Source organism: Toxotes jaculatrix, chromosome 13 (assembly GCF_017976425.1).
Source record: "Toxotes jaculatrix isolate fToxJac2 chromosome 13, fToxJac2.pri, whole genome shotgun sequence".
Classification (NCBI taxonomy): Eukaryota; Metazoa; Chordata; class Actinopteri; family Toxotidae; genus Toxotes; species Toxotes jaculatrix.
The window spans coordinates 800,529-822,680 of NC_054406.1; positions in this window are offsets into that span (position 1 = coordinate 800,529).

Genomic DNA, 22,152 nt, shown 5'->3' on the forward strand with positions numbered 1-22,152 from the left:
CGACGCAACATATCAGTTCAGTCCCGTCTTTACACACAGCCCAGTTTTACTCCTGGATTCAAAGAGTAAAAACTCTCTGCAGTGGATTCTGGGCTTAAACCCAACAGTCTGTCATTCCAGCATCAGCATATGTACATGTTTGACACTGACTTTGTGAAGATGTGACACTGGCTCTATGCAGAATCAACAGACGCAGACAGAGAGAAGACATAAGGAGGAGTGTGAGTGAGATTCTGGGATATGACTTCCTGCCAGGGACGCTGTGTCTGTGGAGCAGAGACTTTTCTGTGGAGAGAAGGATCAGTGGATAAGACGAGGGCTCAGCTCGTCTGACCACTGGCACAGAGCGGAGGGAGGACGGAAATAAAAGGACAGACGGAGGGATCGCAGAGGATGAAGGCCAGGGAGATGGAGAAGAGGGGATAGAGACACAGACAGAGGAATGGAGCGGGGGAAAGTAAGAAAGGATGATTAAATACACGATGATCTACATTCACCTGCAGAGTTTCAGCTGAATGTTCAGCAGTGTGTGTGTGTGCGTGCGTGTGCGTGTGTGTGTGTGTGTGTGTGTGTGTGTGTGTGTGCGTGTTCTGTATCAGAGCTCAGAGACGAAGGCTTTTGTTTTTTGCAGTGAGGATGATGCAAGATGTTTCCCGCCTTTAACTCCTCTTTCTCTCTCCTGTGCGTTTGCCTTCCCTGCCCTCGCTCGTGTTTTTCTTTCGCTTCTGGTTTTTCTGTCTCTCTTACCTCCCACTTGGTCTTTTCCTCCCTCCCTCTCTCCCACTTTTTGCCTCACCCTCTCTCCCCCTCGGGGCAGTTGACCCTGGGTAACAGAGAGGATGACAAGGTGACGAGGTGTGAAAGGTTTCCTGAGGCCTCTAAGCAGCAGTGACACACACACACACACACACACACACAGTCTGCCAGTCAGCCAGATGGTGACTGCTCTTTGCCCAAAGGCTGCAAACGGTTCAGCCTGATCAGAATAGAACAGAATAGAACAGAATAGATCAGAATAGAACAGAATAGAACAGAATAGAAGAAGCTGTTTAAAATCTCACAGACAGAACATTCAGTCAGTGGAAGCTGTCAGAGGATGAGCATCTGTTTTCAATACTGAGAGCTAATGTAAGCAACACTTTCCCAACAGCCATCAACATTTTAGGCTCTGTCATTCACTCAGTGTGAGAGATAAATCTGTGTGGTGAGAGAAAACCCACCCTCATCCAGGTTTATTCTCATTTTTAAAAAAATGTGTGGAGACGTTATAAATGGACGATAGAAGACGGAGTTCACGAGGAAACGATGTGCAGCTCGTCAGAGTTTCACAGCTCCTGCTGATTTTAACCAAAGTCCTAATCAAAGACAGGATTCGTGGCTCAGGAGGAAAAATGCTGCATTTGTTTACCAAACTGATGGAGAGATGAAGACAGCAAGAACAGGCGGGAAGAACAGGCGGGAAGAACAGGTGGGAAGAACTCTGAGCGAGCTCTGAACGTGCACTGAAACCGAATCACACAGAGAGGACCAACGACCGTCAGCATGAGCACTGATCACAGTGGATCACGGTGGATCACAGCGGATCACAGCGGATCACACTGGATCACAGTGGATCAGGGTGGATCACAGCGGATCACGGTGGATCACGGTGGATCAGGGTGGATCACAGTGGATCAAGGTGGATCAGGGTGGATCACGGTGGATCACGGTGGATCAAGGCGGATCACAGTGGATCAGGGTGGATCACGGTGGATCACAGCGGATCACGGTGGACCACGGTGGATCACAGCGGATCAGGGTGGATCACGGTGGATCACAGTGGATCACGGTGGACCACGGTGGATCACAGCGGATCACGGCGGATCACGGTGGATCAGGGTGGATCACGGTGGATCACGGTGGATCACAGCGGATCAGGGTGGATCACGGTGGATCACAGCGGATCACGGTGGACCACAGTGGATCACGGGGGATCACAGTGGATCACGGTGGACCACGGTGGATCACAGCGGATCAGGGTGGATCACGGTGGATCACAGCGGATCACGGTGGACCACAGTGGATCACAGCGGATCAGGGTGGATCAGGGTGGATCAGGGTGGATCACGGTGGATCACACTGGATCACAGCGGATCAGGGTGGATCACGGTGGATCACAGCGGATCACAGTGGATCACAGCGGATCAGGGTGGATCACGGTGGATCACAGCGGATCACAGTGGATGAGATCCCTTTGTCTGAATTGGTGATGAACCTGTAACTAAACATAAATGTGTGACTGTGAACGGTGCAGTTTTTCTGTGGCCTCCTGAAAAGCAGTTTGCAGATCCATGGTTTTCAGCTGCTCACTGTGACTCCCGTGTCAGAGGTTTTAATCGCAGCTTCTCTCACATTAAGAAGAAGCTTCGGTTTTTGGAGTTTTTTTCTTTTCTTTTTTCTTTCTTTTTTTTTTTTGAAGTTGTTGCTGCAAAATGAGACATCCATCACAGCTCTGCCTCTTAGAAAACGACCGCTGACACAGAAGTGATTCATGGAGGAGTGTTATTGAAGCTATTAGCCTCAGCTTTCTCTCTCTCTCTCACACACACACACACATACACTGATCACAAACATAAATACAAACGCTCTGGTGTGCAGATGCTCGTACACACAGACACACACACAGGAGAAGTGTGCTAATGTTAAACTAAATTACATATAATTACGCAGCCAAATCTAATTCTCAGTTACAGATGGAGGGAAAACACCACATGCTTCCGCATCTGAACAATTAGTGAAGACCTGCCACCATATTTCATGTCACACAGACCTTCTGTTTAATATATTGAGCTTTTTCCCTAAAAACTGAGATCGAAGTTCATTTTCATCCGCGCAGACGTCTGAGTTTGTGAGTTAAATAACAGCCTTTAAATTCCTCTGTATGTTATGCAGCCTGTCTGCGATCCTCCACCTTCACTGGAATCACTTCTTATTAACCACACACTGTGTTAAGGTGGATATTTTGGCCTCTAACCTGAGTCTGGTGCAGCTGGTGGTGTGAGAGCGAAGCAGCTCCAGGACAGAGTGAAAATAGAGCAGTGATTCACCCTGAACCGAGCGATTCACATAAACTACCATTACATTCACTGCTGACTGTCAGATACAGATACAGAGCTCTGTATGAGCCGTGTGTGTGTGTGTGTGTGTGTGGTCATGTCGGACAGGTAAGGTCCAGGTGCTGTGCTACAGGTGTGAAACAGCTGAGTGATGCGTTCTCTGAAGCTACGGATGAAACAGCGTCTGTGAGCAAACTCAGCTCATCAGCCCATGAAATAAAACATGAAATAAACAGACAGACCATCTTATCTAAACTATTTATCCAGCGATGTTCCACAGGGGAAAAGCTCTGATGGCTAATTAACAGGGAATTTACAACTCAGTTATGAAAAAACCTTTAACCTGCTTTAATTAAAATCCTTCACTCTTCCATGAACGCTCTGTTTCCAAAGAGCAGCCTCATTTAATGCATCGATGGACTTTTATTTTTAAAATCTGTTTGTATTTTGTTTCCTTTCCTGATCAACTCAAACGCTTCCTGTTCCCCGTTTCCATGGCGACCGGCAGTGTGGGTTCAGGTTTTCAGTGCATTCAGGTGCAAAGAGGAATCATCACAGCAGGGGACAAAAAAACAAGAAGCCGAGTCTGAAGGAAGGAGAACCGGCTTTGATCTGAGCTTTCAGGACGCCAGAGGACACAACCTGGAGTGGATCCCACAGAAACCGCTCCGGTTCCACAGGTGATCCACTGGTTTTTATTTCTTCAGATGTTTATTCTCTGTCTGCAAACTTTACAACCAGTCTAACGAGTGTAATCCTTGGACATTGTCAGGGTGTAAGGAAAGAGTGAGAGATGGAGGGATGGCAGAAGAGGTGGTGGAGGTTTGAGAGACTGAACTGCTGAACCGCTCTTGGTGTCTGAGCCCTCTAACTTTTATTCTTATTCCTGTTCATTGTCACTTTCATCACATCAGCTGCCGGCTTTTCTCTTTCCTTCTCCTCTCTGTCGTAGTTCAACCTTCATTCTTCCTGTCTTGTCCCATCGTCTCCTGGAGCTTTATTCTGGCCACAAAGTAGGGCATCATCAACAACTCCACATTCACACGCCTTCCTGTCAGAGCTTCCCAGTGAGGTGGAAATGCAAAAGCACACAGAGAGGAACTTGGCAGACACACCGGAGAGTCGACGGCAGAGCCGAGACAAATCGGATCAGAGACGGATAGCGAGGACAGAGGAGGTCTTCATAGGCTGTAACTGAGCAAAGGATGGATCGGTCTATTTCCAGGAACAGTCCAACATCAGACGACACATCGGGGCAAAAATGGACCAGTCAGGTAGAGATGAGCTGATATATCACATGTACAGTACGTCAGCGCCGCTCCCTTCTCTGATTTAATGTTGTGTAGTATTTATCATTAACGAGCTCTCATAGTAACACACACACACACAAAGTACACACTAACATACAAAGAGACAAATGCAGAGTGAGGCTGGTGATTGTGCAATAACATTACAGAGAAAACTGTTTCACACAAGTGTGACAGAAAAAATGGATTCATTTTTATCTTCAACCAACGACTGAAGTGAGATTATGCAACCAAACACACACACACACACACACACACACACACACACACACACACACACACACACACACACACACACACACACACACACAGCCTCTGGTCTCAGACTCCAATCTCATCTTCAACAATCTTCTCCCCTCTCTCTATTTCTGTCTCCTTCCCTCCCTCTCTCCATCACTGTCTCCTTCTTTCTCCCCTCCCTTTCCCACACTCGCTCCCCATCCTCTGTTGCCACAGCAGCAGCATGAAGAGGAGCGATGGAGGGAGAGGGAGGGGGAGGAGGAGGGAGTGCTGCGGTAGGACTGGGAGGTGGTGGAGGGCAGAAATGTCATCTCAGTCCTGTTAATATGAGACAGAAAGAATCGGATGCTCTTTTAATTCTTGTTGAACTGAAACTAAATTTATTCTTAAAAAAACAAACGTGAGACACTGAAAGAAACAGAGGAGGAGAAGAGCTGGAGCCAAACACCATTACACGTTCAGCTCAGTCTGCTTGTTACTGACTGACACTTCACAGCTGCCCGGCCCAGCATGCACTGCGAGAGGCAGGTTACACCAGGTCACCTGTTTATGACAGGACAGACATGTTCACACTCACATTCACACTTACAAGTTATTTAGCACCATCGTCCCGTCTGAGCTGCATGTGTTCAGAGCGTGGGAGAAACACACACACACACACACACACAGACACAGACACAGACACACACACACAGACACACACAGAGACACAGACACACACACAGAGACACACACACAGACACACACAGAGACACAGACACACAGACACACACAGAGACACACACACAGACACACACAGAGACACAGACACACAGACACACACAGAGACACAGACACACAGACACACACAGAGACACAGACACACAGACACACACACACACAGACACACACAGAGACACAGACACACAGACACACAGAGACACACACACAGACACACACACACAGACACACACACACAGACACACACACAGACACACACAGAGACACAGACACACACACAGAGACACACACACAGACACACACAGAGACACAGACACACAGACACACACAGAGACACACACACAGACACACACAGAGACACAGACACACAGACACACACAGAGACACAGACACACAGACACACACACACACAGACACACACAGAGACACAGACACACAGACACACAGAGACACACACACAGACACACACACACAGACACACACACACAGACACACAGACACACAGAGACACACACACACACACACACACACACACACAGACACACAGAGACACACACACAGACACACACACACAGACACACACACACACACACACACACACAGACACAGACACAGACACACAGACACACAGACACAGACACACACACACAGACACACAGACACACAGAGACACACACACAGACACACACACACAGACACACACACACACACACACACACACACACACACACACAGACACAGACACACACACACACACAGACACAGACACAGACACACACACAGACACAGACACACAGACACAGACACACAGACACAGACACACAGAGACACACAGACACACACAGAGACACAGACACACAGACACACACAGAGACACAGACACACAGACACACACACACACAGACACACACAGAGACACAGACACACAGACACACAGAGACACACACACAGACACACACACACAGACACACACACACAGACACACAGACACACAGAGACACACACACACACACACACACACACACACAGACACACAGAGACACACACACAGACACACACACACAGACACACACACACACACACACACACACAGACACAGACACAGACACACAGACACACAGACACAGACACACACACACAGACACACAGACACACAGAGACACACACACAGACACACACACACAGACACACACACACACACACACACACACACACACACACACACAGACACAGACACACACACAGACACACACACAGACACAGACACACAGACACAGACACACAGACACAGACACACACACACACACAGACACAGACACAGACACAGACACACACACAGACACAGACACACAGACACACACAGAGACACAGACACACACATCCTAATGAGCATTAACTCGCTCACAGAAAGCTGAATGTCCACTGTTTGTCTCAGTAATGATCATAATGATGGAAACACACACATCCTGTCCTGGTTTCTGCATCATGTAGACACGTGTTTACAGGAGAGCTGCTGCTGGGGGGGCAGGGGCGTTTGTTTGGGGGAGTTGCGGTGCAGTAAAAAATGTGATGTGTGACGAGTGACAGATCCAAGCACACAAAGTTTCCGAGCTCTGCCGTGTTCGTCTTTTCCATCCTTTCATTGTGAAAGTTTCTCAGAAGCAGCCTTCCTCCCTCCGAGTCTCCCATGAGAAATGTGAAAAAAAAAATCTTTTCAAGGAGCAGAAGCTCATTTTCACTGAATCAAATCTCATCACAACTTTCTTTCTCGCTCGTTCTTCCACCTCAAAAACAGCTTTTATTTAATTTGGTTTCCTTTCTGTGTACTTTCCTCTCTCACAAATTTAGCTCTGATAACTGTGTATTATTCTTCATTTCAGCTGTTAGAGAGTTTGCCTCTTTCTGTCCCAGTGTCACCCCTGGAAGTGATTGTCCTGTCAGCTCTTTATGTCAGCACAGACTCTGAGTTCAGGTGAGTCCCAACACAGAGGTGCCTGCACCTCAGTAACGTTCTTCAAAGCGGTCTGGGAGTTTGAGCGGCTCCAGCTGCTCAGCGTCAGCATCTGCTCAGAGAAAAGCCGTGAACACGTGATGTGCAGAGTCGGAGCTCAGGGCCGAACGCTCAGCTCGCAGTGCTCAGGCTGCTCCTGTCCAGGTACGAGGACCAGCAGGACACTCGACCAGTCTCAGATTATGTTTTCATCTTTGGGTTCCAGTGCTTCCAGTTCAGTCAGTCCACATCCCATAATCCCCATGGCAACTGAGTGCACACCCTGTGAGTCAGTGGTGTGTGAAGTGTTGCTGGGCTCAGCTGATCTATCCTTGGACCTGTTTCAATAAAGGCTGAAATAGAAATAACCCCCCCCACCCCTCCCCCTCCCCACACCCCCCAAAAATGACCCGACATTGGCCGCCCTCCCGTCCCTCCCGTCCCTCCCGTCCCTCACCGTCCCTCCCGTCCCTCACCGTCCCTCCCGTCCCTCCTCCTCTCTGCTGTTTATCGTTGGCTGGACTCCGTCTGGACACCGCATGCCGGCGATCCAAGAAACACTTCATTCCAAGACTCACCTTGGTCCAAGGCTTACATTTAATTATGGCTCTGATTCATGGCCCCTTTGTTATTACTGTCAGCTTCACTTTCCACCTCCAGACCAAACAAATGGCTGCTTCCTCCACACAACACCTCTTCCTCCTTAACCCTCCCTCCTCATCGCTTCATCATCGCCATCTCTCGCCTGTCTGCCTTCCTCACTTCTCATTAGGTGACAGCTCAGAGTTTTAGATGTTATGGCCACAGAGACGCCAGAGATTTGTTCACACACACACACACACACACACACACACACACACACACACTCTTCAGCGTCTCCGTGTTCAGAACAGCGGACACAGTTCGATCAGCAGTTAAACAGCTCTGAGCTCTGATTCCCAGCAGCCTCAGCACATCTGTGTCTGTTGTTGTTCGTCTCATGAAGAAGCAGCCGGAGCAGCTGCCAAACCTCAGGGACAGGAACGTTTGGTCTCATCTTTTCCCAACATGCATGAAACACTGATGAATCCATGAATTCATGTTATGTTGTTCTGTCCTCGGCACAAAGCAGAGCGGTTTGTTAACTTTGCTGACTTCACTGTGAGCACCACTGCATCTTTACATTCATAAACAGTAAAGATCAACAGCCTCAGTGTTAATATTGATTGTTAATGCAGCTCAGCATTAAAGAGTTTATGTGGTGTATATATATATAAAACGCTGATCATCCGTACGACGGCCTTCAAACTAATTCTTAGCGTGGCAAACTGAACATCAGGAATCCTTTCAGCTGCTGGAGGAAATGTCAGGGAAACAACGCTGAGCTCACAGCTCGACGCTCGGTGTGTTCACGCCTTTCATGAGATGAAAGCTTGGCTTAGATTTGTAGACACACGTAATAATGCTCTCGGGGTGCCAAGGTTTCCCTCTGCATCCCTCCCTCCCACATGTTTCACCATCCTGCTTAATGCAGACGCCATCTCTCTGTTTCCACCGACCTCTTTTAAACCGGCCGGTCGAGACTGGGAAGGCGCTGTTGTACTGGAGTCCTTTCAGAAAGTGCTTTATGTTAATCCTCAGCAAATCTCTCTCGTCGCCACATCCACCAGGGCTCAGTGTCAAACAACAAAAGCAGCGGCATCTTTCCCAAAGTTCATTTCCCAGAGAATGACACCACAGGCAGAGCAGCTCCTCCAGCCTCTGAGATGCTTCATTCAAACCTGTACAACATATTAACTTCATATTAGACTTGAACTATTTCCTCTGTGCACAGCGCGAAGCTCAAGTCTGTTTATATCAGACTGTAAATTTAGCTGAAGTGTCTCCATCGATTTTTATCCACCTCATTAATACACTCCGCCTCAGCACACAGTTAAAAAGAAAATTGTCTTAAAATCAGCAGAGCCATTAGCAATCACAACACTTCCCTTCAGCCGCTAACAGTCAGCACAGGTCTGCAGTCCAGTGTCTGCTACATCAAGATTTTTAGCTAAAATATCTTGGAAAAATATTTTTTGTCTTTAGGAAGACATAAGAATAAAGAAGACATAAGAAAGAAGACATAAGAAAGAAGACATAAGCAGCCGAGGAGCCGAGAGGAGCAGAGGAGGAGTGTTTCTGGTTTTAACCTGTAGAACTATCTGAGTCTTTATGATGCTCTGACGTGTCAAAGCTTCTCATGTTGTTCAGTGTGACTGATGCTTTTAATCTGGGTTCTCGTGCTTTGATCGACCTACTGACTGTCACTGTAGCTGTAATATTACATCCTCGTCCTGTGGTCTGAGCTCACAGGGACACGGCAGGTGAAGAATGAACCTGCCTGCTGAAATAAAAAAAACTCCTGGGTTATTATGTTATTAACTAACTGCAGAATTTAACTGTCAAATCCACACAATCGCTCCCAAGTTCCTCCACCTCCTGGAAGCATAAGCAGTCAGGCAGGTTGACTTTTATATCTTTTGTTTTACTAGAAAAAAAAGTGAATTTTGTTAAAACTGCCTTGATGCCTGAAGCCGTTCTTTCCTCAGCACAACCGTTAAATAAATGCCCTCATATCATATTTTATTAGACTGCAAATTTACAGTCTACCCAGGTGATCCTATAAAAGGTTCACAATAATTATCCTAATTGAAGATGAATGAAGATTTTTCAAAGTGTGTCCTAAGGGTGGCGCTAGAGGCCAAACGTAAAAGGGTTCATCCTCTGCTCAGTGAATCTGTAGAGTTCAGCTGAGGACAGTGACAGCGTGCAGGTCTTTGGTCATGACATGTCTGTCTGTGCCCACTGTGAGCCCACTGTGAGCCTCCTCTGGTTCGGCACACTTGGACTGATACAGACTCAGAGTCAGTTCCAGTTAGCAGCATCCACTGAGCTCTGCACCAGTTCCTTCATCCAGAATTCAACCAGTGATTCTGGCACGTTATCCCTTAACGAGCCCGGCAGCCGGCAGCCCGGCAGCCCGGCAGCCCGGCGTGCCAGATCCGAACGTTCAGACGTTTCCAGAGTGACGTGAGACGAGAGAACGGGCTGTTTGACCGGACAGGCGCTGCAGTCCGCTGCACACTGACCTCCTGACCTTTCATTTGGACAGCAGCCTTTCTTTGGCTGCAGAGTTTCAGGGGACAGAGCAGACTTTAACAGCTCTGAGGGGACACACTGCCAGGGAACTGATAACATTTACATTTGTCAGGAAGGAGAGAAAGAAAGAAAGAAAGAAAGATGGACAGAGGAGAGAATTCACTTCACCCTTTTGTGTTTTGCTCCATCTTTCTCTCCGTCTGTCTCCGTCTAAATCTTTATTTAATCATTCGTGACACTCCTCCTCCTCATTTTTACCCACAGTTGGAAGTTGAGCGGGCTCTAAATATTCCCCTGACCGGCCCGCAGAAGAGAATCCGACTTTTCAGTCCAGTAAAGTGGAAAACTGTCTTTATCTCACCGAAACATGAAAGTAGCAGTTCAACACGTAACATATGCAATAAATCTGACAGAGAGAAGCACAGACTCCGTCCACAGACTCCGTCCACAGACTCTGTCCACAGACTCTGTCCTCTGCAGATGATTCCAGGCCTCTTGCTCCATCTCTCTGCACCTCTGTTCTTCCTGCTCAGTCTAAGTCTAAGTCTATGAAGACAAAAGAGAAACTTCCCTTAATCAACAGCTCAGCCTGTCAATCAATATCACCATGTAGGCGTGTGTGTTATTGTGTGTGTGTGTGTTATTGTGTGTGTGTGTGCGTTGCTGTGTGTGTGTTGCTGTGGAAAAAGCCAGTCGCTGGTCACATGCTGTCGAACACACAACCCCTTCTCTCTCTCTCTCTCTCTCTCTCTCTCTCTCTCTCTCTCTCTCCCATCGTCCCGAGCGTTTCACCATCGTTTGCTCTTTTCTCTGCTCCCTCTCTCTCACCATCTCTTCACAGTAGCACTTGTCTTCCATTAGCCTCGCCATACGTCACACTCCAGCAGTGGAAATCAAAAGAGTGCAGCGTCAGCCGGCCCGATGTCCAGCCTCATCAGAACATTTGTACTGTTGCTAGGAGACGCGAAACCTCTCTGACCAGTCTGGTTGGCTGCGGGCTCAAAGCAATTCTATCAACAAAACACCTCACAAGGATGCTAACGACTCCAGTGCTTCTGTGCTGCGTTCAAGGACACTCCAACAGCTGGGATGGAAAAGCAGCAACCTTCACTCGGACTGTTGTGTTACTGCAGTATCTTGGGTTTGCGGTGTGTCACACAGCAGAGAAGCACGATGCACGTCCACGGTTTTCCGTGCGAGCCCACACACCAGCGGCGTCTGGTCATGTGACATCAACATACATCAGCTTACTTTATTTTTTTTTAATCACATCCTCGTCCAGTTAGTCCTCAAATTTAATGACAAACTTATATGAGAATATCCCAACGTCTTCACATTACTTCTTTTTTTAAATATATCATTTCATATTTAGACCAATGCAGTGGGTGTGGTTTGTAATAGGTGAAACCCATATAAAACAAGTGGTGTGGGTCTTTAATGTGCAGTTAATGGCAAATGCTGTTTCTTTCCAAACTTATGCAACAAACGATTAAAAGTGTCCTGCAGCTGTAAAAGAGTAAAACCCTCCACCTGCTCACTGTGACCACACAGCATCTGAAGAATGTGGGTCAGCAGAGACTGTGTGTGTGTGTGTGTGTGTGTGTGTGTGTGTGTGTGTGTGTGTGTGTGTGTGTGTGTGTGTGTGTGCTTCAGAGTGTATTTATAATCCTGTATCGCTCTGCTGGATTTGATTGTGTGGAAACTGAGGTCCTTTCACAGTGTTAGTTACCTGAGGGAACCTGACATTTAAATAGGCCTCCTCGTTATCGCTCGCCTTCTCCCTCTCTCGCCTTTTGCTCTCTCATCCTTGTCCTCTAATGCCTGATATCCATTCAGTTTTCTCCTCCATATCCTCCATCCATTTTTCCAGCCACTCCACTTTTCTGATGTTTCCTCTTGTTCTATTATTCCTCTGCCTCATTTCTTCCTCCACTCCTCCTCCCATTGAAAACTCCTCTTTCTTCTTCCTCCCCTCCCCTCCCCTCCTCTCCTCCCCTCTCTCAAAGCTACAGATGAGAAACTCTCCACCCAGGAACCAGGTAAATGCAGAGGAGAAGATGAAAAACAGCACTGAACAACACCAGAGAAGTAAAATCATCATTCACAGGTGAAGCTCACGGACACAGGCTCAGCAGAAGAAGAGAATTCATCGACGGCTCTTCCAGCTGAATAATTCATTTGAAAGCTTCTTTAAGGTGAAGGTGTCGAATCAGTTCAACAGTTGATGTGAAATCGTATTTAAATGGGTTTAATGGCCAGTCAGACACAAGCTGAGCCTCTGGGACAGAGGAAAGCTTCGTTAATTAAGCTAATCACTGTGACACAAAGCAAATATTTTAAAGTCAGCATGCTTTTCTCTCTCATGTTTTCATGTCAGCGTTGTTTCTTAAAGCGCTGAAGAGCTGCAGTGGTTTCAAGTGTGCACAATATTTTTTCATTAACATGCAAATGTGGACTCCGAAGCTTCCCTGTGGTCTGAGGATTAGCTTTGTTTTCAGGTATTTCTGCTTAAGTGTGTTCATGACAAACACGACGACAAACAGATGGTCACCATGGCGACACGCTGCCCCACACGCCACACAGTGAGACATTAAAACAGGCCTATACCAAGCCCCACCCCCAGGGACGGCTCTGAGTCAGAGCTGCAGGTCATGTGATGCACGCTGGACCTTTTCTGAGCAAACGACGTCCCAGAAGGACCACAGGAGAACTACGGACCGTCCTGAGGCTGTGGAGGGAACAGACGGGCAGCCTCTTCACACAGAATTAACCACAACCAGTGGCAGCCAGTGCACCTCCCAGGTTTGGTTTCAGGTTTAGGCACAGTTCTTGGTTCGGATCACGGAAACTTTGTTTACGATGATAAACGTGGCTGAAGTTTGGGAACGAACAGATTCACGCTACGATAAAAAAAACAACAAACTTACTGTCGGTTTGAAACTGGAATCAAATGGTTTCCCACAACCTGAACTCATCTACTCTCACTTCATAACAGCATCACCTGACTGCATCCTCCGCTCCCATCATGATCCACAGTCACATTTCTCCTGACCATAGCGTCACGCGTTGTATGGATGGAAACCAGTGAGGTCAGGTCACCTCACACTTTCATTATATTCACCACAGCTACTACGTTTACCTGCTGTCACTAAACTTTCCTTCATCACTGAAAATCAGACGATTCCAGCTGTTTTTATTTGTTTACATGTTTTCCTGTTTATTATGAGCTTGTCAATCATCTGTAAAGCACTTTGATTTGCACTAACCTGCGTAATAAATACTACACAGATGAAGTTTGACCGATTGGACCATTGATCTATCTGAAGAACAGTCGAGCCTGGTGAGGTCCAAGTGAGACTCATGGAGGTTAACCTACATCAGCAGTGCAGAGCTGAGCCGGAGAGGGTACAGAGGAAAATGTTCCAGCATCAGCACGCGTACGGAGGATAAAGCCTCTGATTCAGGGGGCAACATGTTCTTTCTTCTGCTCCAGTAATTTGTTTTCTGGTGTGTAATGAGCGTTTCAGCTTCACGGAGCTGCTGCCGTGCACAGAGAGGTTCAGTCTCTTTCTGACACGACAAACTACATTTTCCAGATACAGACACGCAGAGATCACTGTGCGTCGCCCTGATGTTAATCCAGAGGAAACCGTCGATCACATCATTTAGACCACAAACACAGAACAGATCCAACACACATACACGCCCTCGTGGCACAAAGCAATTATACAGGACCCGATTTTTAAAACCGATATTTAAGCATAAGTGCCAGTAATCTGCGGTTTGTAAAGAAAGATGTCAGAAGAGAAAAGCTCTGATGAGAACAGCTGGATCCGACGCTGCAGCTGCTTCCTGTGGCGTCGAACATGTCACCAAACGTCCCCGTGTGTTATCACACTCACTTCACTGATCAAAGTCGTGCTCTCTTTTCAACACCAGCTTATCTCACAATCCAAGCCACAGAAATAAGAACTGTACGCTTCTAATTAAAAACGGCCGACGGCTGCACAATTCAAAATGTGTTCCCCATAACAGCAGCAGTGGTGGAAGAACTGGTTTCACTGGGAAAACTGTGGAATCAACACACATCCAGCTGAGATTCAAACATAATATAAATGTCTGCAAACCAGATCATCTACTGGGAGAAAAGAAGCTTAAAATAAATAGTTTGTGGTTGTTTGTACATGAAAAACCAGAAAACTTCATCTCACTGATGCTAAAATAAAAAAAATCCTAAAAACCCAATTCAGCCATAAATCAAGTCTGAGCACAGATGTACAGTTTTGCCCACAGCGTCATCGCAGTTACCCCGGGGACATTAAACAGAGAGCATCTCTCAGTAATACAGTCTGTGGTCCCATCAGCTTCAGGCCGTCCCTGCAGAGTGACCATCGAACACACTCAGACCGACCTCTCCTTCCACAGCTGTTCACTGTTCTGACTGTAAATGTCTGAATGAATGGGAGAAATGAATCGAGTGATTACAGCATCAACTCAGCTGCGACCTGTGAACAACGTTCTGAATGTCAAGGAATCTGCCAGGAAACCAGCGTCTCCGGGCACAGCGTTCACAGCGATGGGGACTGTTCTGAGCCCGTGGACCCTGAGTTAATATTAACCCTTAGTACTAACCCTTTGTCAAACAGTCACAGATCATTTTTAAAAGATTAAAACACACGTACACCTGCCGGCCTCACTCCTGTCTCCTGTCACACTGCAGAGAAACAAAAGCATTTCGTGACTCAACCGAATGAAAGATGTAAACAACACAACTCACCTGTCAGACTGAGGCGTTTAGGACTCAGCCGAAAACTTAAACCACTAATCTACCAAATTCCAGGACCTGTGGGGTTCAGGCCCAGAGCCCCGGCAGGAAGTGACCCTTAAGATTTGTGAAACAACACAAACTGATCCCAAAGAAAAGCTAAACCACGACAGAGAGACACAGAAAGATCTCGATGACACATAAAAAGACTAAAAACCAAGCATGGTTTGTCCTTTTCTGTCTCCTTCAGTGAGAGGTGGAGGGTGTCTCAGTAAGACTGTCCTCCTGTCCTGTATAAAATTACCCCAGTAACTTATTGCAACCCATAGTTGGGCTTTGTAGTTAGACGACCTCTAGTGGCCAGAGCAGTTACGGCGGGAGAGAAGGAGGAAGTGAGGTGACGAAGTACAAAGAGAGACAGAGTCAGTTTGTTTCCTGTGTAAAACTGATAATTAATCCATGAGCATGTCTATTATTGTAACCATGACAACAAATGTCCAGTGCATCTGCCGTTGCTAAGCTCCTGTGGGACAAGCTCCCTTTAAGGAGGACTTGTCGGTCCCCTGTGTCCAGGGACCGATTGTCTCATAATCTGTTAATTTAACTTTTAATAATGTACAGTTCATTACAGACACACACACACACACACACACACACACACACACACACACACACACACACACACACACACACACACACACACACACACACAGAGCACTGTGTAACCCCGCCCCTGACTGTGAAGAGAAGAGGAGAGAGCACCTCAGGGTTGGATTGTCTCCATAAAAACACTCAGAAAGAAAGAAAACGCCACTCGGCTGCTTTAATTCCTTTTCATCTCCTTCCTCTCTCCTCTCCTCTCCTCTCCTCTCCTCTCGGAGCACTTCGACCTTGAGCTCCTCCGAGTGAAGAAACAACAGCGGCACAGAGCTCTTTTGTCATGTTGCGACCGCAGCCGTCAACCCATCAGCCCTCTGCAGGAAGCCTGTATTTCCTTCAGCCTCGCCCGGCTCGCCCGGCTGCAGCCTGACACGGATCTGTGATGCTGCCGTACGCTGTGATTAAGACGAGTGCCACTGAAGTGGAATAATGTTATGTAGGATATCGTCCCCGTGTCCCTCTCTGCCTCGAGGACACGGATCATGTTTTTCCGTCTTGTCCCATTTCATTAGTCTGTTTACAGGTATGCAGCACTAATGCAGCACAGGTGAAGGGTCCCATCCCCCGTTTGGGAGACTCATATCACCTGCAATCATGTAATTAGTCAGATGTCCTCCAACGTCCCCCCTGGTCACAGGCCTCTAAGCTAAAGGAAGGAGTTTGTTCTGAAAATGAATTCAAATTCACCTCAACAGTTTTCTTTGTTTTTCACGACCGAAGGAAAAAAAAAATCACCGGGAAAAAAAGGCAAATGAAAGAGAGAAGACACGACGAACCGAACACAAGTCACAGCTGAACATACGGTGTTCCACTCACACGCGGTTAGTGCTGTCAGGAGACCATTGTCTGGTTATGATTTAAACCTTTAATGAAAATGAGTGTGCAGAGCTGCTCTCAGTAATCACTTTAGCAAAGAATTCCCACATGTCCCGGAGAGCCTGCGACTCATGGAAACGTCCTTGAAAATAAGAAAATGAGAATTTTGACCAAAACAATGAGCTGATTCGGAGGCAGGTTGCTCCGTGTGGCCCTCGGCTGTGATTCCACTTCCAGAACAAGCTCGTGTTTAAACTGAGCTCGAGGTTTTTAGCTCTCGACTGATCGTGGCTGCCTCTGAACACAAACCAGACAGAGATGTGATTTGACCCTCGAATGACAGATGATATTAAATGATCAGCGCTCACTCTTCTCTAACGATTCTTTAAATTTGGAGATCAATCTTTTTTTTTTCACACTAAACTTTGGAGCTATTTGATATTTGTTTTTCGTGGCTGCTCCATTCTGTCGCCATGCATCATTTCCCCAAAAGGCAGCCTGACATGTTCAGTATGTTTGGAAACTCTGGGATCTAGAATTTAAAATCCAGTTCAGTTAGTTTGAGCAGAGCTCGTCGAAACAACATAAGGTCGTAAAGACGGATCCACAGGTGGCTTCACCAGAGAGAAAGGGAAAAACAAACATGCCTTCTTGTTCCTGGAAAATGATTTCTTCAACACAGTGGGTGACGTTCAGCAGCACTGCTTTCTGAACAGCGTGTTAGTTAAAAGACAGACTCGAGCAACATGCTCTCAGCAGAGCTCCGGCATGTGTCATGCAGCTGTAATGAAGCTCTCGTGGCTACAAAAGCGTAATAAAGGCTCATTAAAGTGGAAATCAGGAATGCCTTTTTGAATCTGCTGGTTGACTAGTGTGAAACATCCAATTAGACAGTTTTGGCGAAGCTCAATTAAAGTCTCCTCGTTCCTGTTTTACCATCATAATTATCCTCAGCTTCGTTTTGAGTGACAGCGGCTCCGGTGCAGCTTTAATGATGCCGCCCGTCATCAGCTGTGAGCAGCATTACTCAGCCTTGAGATGCAAAGCCAGAGCAAAGAAAAAACAGGAAGCGCGTGCAGGCGGTGACCTCGTGCAGACTGTTAACAACAGGCAGACCAACATCAGCCCCTGGGGAAAATCTTCCATTTACAGAATCAATTCCTCACGCTCGGGCCTCACGCTCGGGCCTCACGCTCGGGCCTCAGTGGATTCATTGATCTCCACATCACATGGATGAGCTGGGCTCAAGTGCGGAGCATGAAGGCTGAAAGCCGTCATGCTCTTGTAGTGCATTGACTGGGTGTTATATGATTACAAGGTCCAAGTCTTGAAGGTGAGCACCACAAAACGAGCAGTAATTCCCCGTGTCCACCAGGCGTCCACCAGCACAAACATTCATCAAGGTCTGCTGATGAAACCTGGAGACAAACACGGTTTGAGAGCAAATAAAGGAGGCCGACATGTCTGGTTTGTAGATGTCACTACGTCCTGGAATTCAGGATTTGTTTGAAAATGAAAGCTGGCAGCCAACTCCACTTTACTCTGCTTTTTCTTTTTAGCTGCAATGGAAGAAGGCTGCAGTAAAAATCAACTCCAAGGCCAACAGAGATGGACAGTCCGCTTCACCTTCCATTACTGCTCAACAATTTACTGTCAACTGGAAGGAAAAACAAGACTTGAACCGCCTGCTGTCGCCAGAGTAAAATCTCTACAAATCACCTGAGTTTGGCCCCATGAAGTGCAGAGATGGCAGGAGAGATTAAAAGGCTTTGGAACAAAAGCCACAGAGCCAGATAAAAATCTGCTTTCATCTGCTGACACATAAATACAAATCTCTCCGAAATCAAATCAAAATCATTAAAAAAAAACAAAAAAACATTCAAATTCAAGTTTGTAAATGATCACTTCTACACTGTTAGAGTTTTAATCCGACAGACCTTCTGAGACCAAGAAGAAAAACTTTACATGCAAAGCTGAAAGTGTTTTTCATGGTGACACAATCAGACTACACTTCAGTTATCGATCCTCCTCCTCTGTCCCCGTGACCTTGTCCACCTGAACGCTGGACTGCGTCGCCTTTAAACAGCAGCCGGTCGCCTTAAATCCTTAAGGCGGAGCCTATGAATCTGATTTCAGTTGCTTCGTGTACCATATACTTTTTCCATTATCTCTTAATCACATGGAGGCAGATGAGGTCACCTGAGGTCAGGTGAGGGGGCAGACAGAAAGGGCGGCAAGTCGTAGTTAATTAAATTATTTCTGACACCTGTGCAGATCGCACCCTCGGGTGGAGTGGACAGTGTGTCACCTGCATGAGACACATCAGCAGTCAGGAGCAGACGGACAGCTGTAATTTGAATATTGTCAGTCATTGCTGTCTCTCTGCCAAACGTCCCTCCCTCCTTCTCCCGCTCCGCTGTGCCGAACGCCTGGTTCACTTTCCCATCTTTCTTTGCGGGTGATTTTCTTTACTGGGGGAGCAACACACAATTAGTTTTGGGATGATGAGCTATTCTGAGCTTTCCATGACCCCTGACGATATCTAATCAATTTAGAGATTTTTTTTTTTTAATTAATGAAAAGGAGATCAAAGAGTCGAGATAGAAGCTTCCGCCGTTCTGCCACAGAATGATTTCAGCAGCGCTTTTTAAATGAAGATGAAACATTCGCAGTCACACACACACACACACACACACAGAAACACACCAGGCCTCCTGCTCTCCAAACATGCAGCCTTATGTTTATTTATGATATGCCAATATGAAGCACTTCAAAGAATTGTCCAGCTCTGGAAAGAAAAAAAAAAAAGTTGAAGACGAAGAAGAAGAAGAAACCTTCCCTGAGGTGTTCGGCCAGCATCTGTAAATTAGACCCATAATTCTCCAGAAGAATCCAGTGGCCAGCGAGTCGAGGCTCCACTCGACTCTGAGTAACTTCAAACCCAAAGTGGCGGCAGAGGAAAAAAAACAGAAACTCATCACCACAGCTGTTTGTTGTTAACACTGCTCATGATGCAGGAAGAGAAACTGCACTGACACTGACCCACAAACAAGAAAAGACCAACAAACAGACACACAAACCTGTTCTAGCAGCAACTTCCACAGCTCTACAGAGTTAAACCATCTACACTCGACCCAAAGTTTGTCCGACATGTTGTGGAACACCTGTTTGACAGCAGGTATGTTGGTTACAGAATGTACATTCTGTCCTGTGTGGCCAAGCTGAGGAAACATGACTAACAGTTTACAGGCAACTGTGTGAAGCTGCGTTCAGGCCGAGCAGTTCTGGGAACGAAATGCTTACGTCAGCCAACATGTTCGCAGGGACAGTGCTAACATATTTGTAACCACCCGGCCGGTGGCGCGAGAAGAAAGGTCAAAGGATCGCACAGCCAGCTGGACAAAGCCCGGGATATCTGTGTCCAACATACACCAGGAAGTCAGGAGACACCAAATCAGCCAGGCCCAAATTCTTCATCTGACATTAATGAAAAAACCTGTCTGTCCATTTTGGAGCAACAGAGTTGCAGTTGCTTACTCATTGGAAGAGTTGCGCATTCTTCTCTTGTTGTTGCCTTTGAAACGCGTCGTGAAATGGTTTCACTGGTACGTCCTTAAAGACAGATAAAGACAGATGCTGCGTTCCGTCTTTAAGGACAATAAAAACAAGTGATGGTGTGAACCTCAGACGTGGCTCAGCACTGTGAGGGTGAGAGCAGGTGATGGTGTGAACATGAGAGTGCTGTATTTCTAGCAGCAGACATGTTTCATTTCATTGTGCTGCAGAAATCAGCAGCGTGCAGCAGCAGGTCTGTTGTTTGCTGGAGGCTTTAACCCAGAACGTCTGACAGCGCTGTGAGCCCAGACATTTATAGTACGAGCCGTCCGGCGGGAATCCAGATGCCACATCAGTTCCCTATCAGCACCGCACCTCGACCACGCCACGTGATCACAACACGCCGCTCCACGCTAAAAACTCCACGAGCAGACGCTGCTGCAAACGACAAACGAAAACTGTTTGTGTATTCATGTAGTCCGCTGCTCGCTGTCTGTGCGGCAGGAAGTCGGTGTTTTTCTGCAGCCTCTGTAGACGGCAGAACAAACAGTCACCGTGTGCTTTGCCCCGCAGCCTGCATTTGCATTTTGGCCTCAGCACATGCCGCTATCAGCACGAATCAGCTCCCTGCGACTGAGAGAAGCTGCTGAAAATAAGCTCAGGTAAGCAGTTCAGTGCAGAGCAGCAGCAGCAGACGCGTCTCTGTTGATTCACCCGGACACACTCGCAAAATTCACCTTTACACCGTTTTACCACAGTTTAATAAATAAATAATAAATCTGATCATCAGCAAATTCCCTCAAAACTCAGCGACTCAGTCTGACTGATGTTGAATCAGCCGAGAATCACTAACGGAGCAAAAAGTGAAAACTCCGAAGCACACAGCTGATAAACAGCAGCACCCGCTCCATAAATTTACATGTAGCTTTCATCGTTAGTGGAACTCTGGCATAACCTCACTGGATTCATGTCAGCATCACGGTTTACAGGTAAGGTTTGCCAAACGCTGAGACAACACTAAGACAACGTTTCTGAGAGCTGCTGCTGCTGCTGACGGGGAACAGCAGAACAGTTTGTTTGGCTGCACTGTGAACGGACACATTTCTAACAACGCGTTTACCTGAAACATGGAGGATTTTAACTGTAACCTTCAGGTCTTCTCACCTGTGGTTCACTGGATTTCATGATTTCACAGGATCCGGCAGATTTTGATCTTGTTGTCATCACAGAGCTTTTATCGGCTTTAACGAGTCACTGTTGGCGTTTGATTGTAGAAACTTGTCCTCTGTCTGTGTTTGACTGTTTGAGCTTATTATCACCATGTTATCTTGAGCTCGATCGTCCTTTAGTTTCCCGCTGCTGATCCCTGCAATGCAGAGTCACTCATACGGTTCATCCATCATCACAGGAGTTTGCTTCAAAAGCTAAATTTGTTCTCCACTGATGTCACTTCTCTGTGCGCTTCAGTCCTAAACACCTCCATTTATTAAAACTTCTAAACAAGCGAAGAACATTTGGACCTAATTCCAAATCAGCTTGTTTTAAGTTCTCTCTTTTTTAATTCCAGTGCAGTGATCTTCCCACAAGGCAGAGATGCTCATTTTGAAAAGAAAATAAAAGTCTGGATGATTTCTGTGAGAAACCAGCTGAAATATTCTTGCTGCACTGGCAGATTTTTTTTTATTTTTTTTTTAGGGCTCAACCATAGACAGAAATGATTCAAGTGTGTGGAGAATTTTCCCAGTGCACACAGCCTTATTTTATATTCTAGTGGAGATCCCAAAGTTTCCAAATATGCCAAATATGTCAGCTGAATTTTGAGGAAATGTGTCGACAACGTTGCAGTAGAATTTTCCATCTGACAGAACGGAGCAGCCGTAAAGAGTC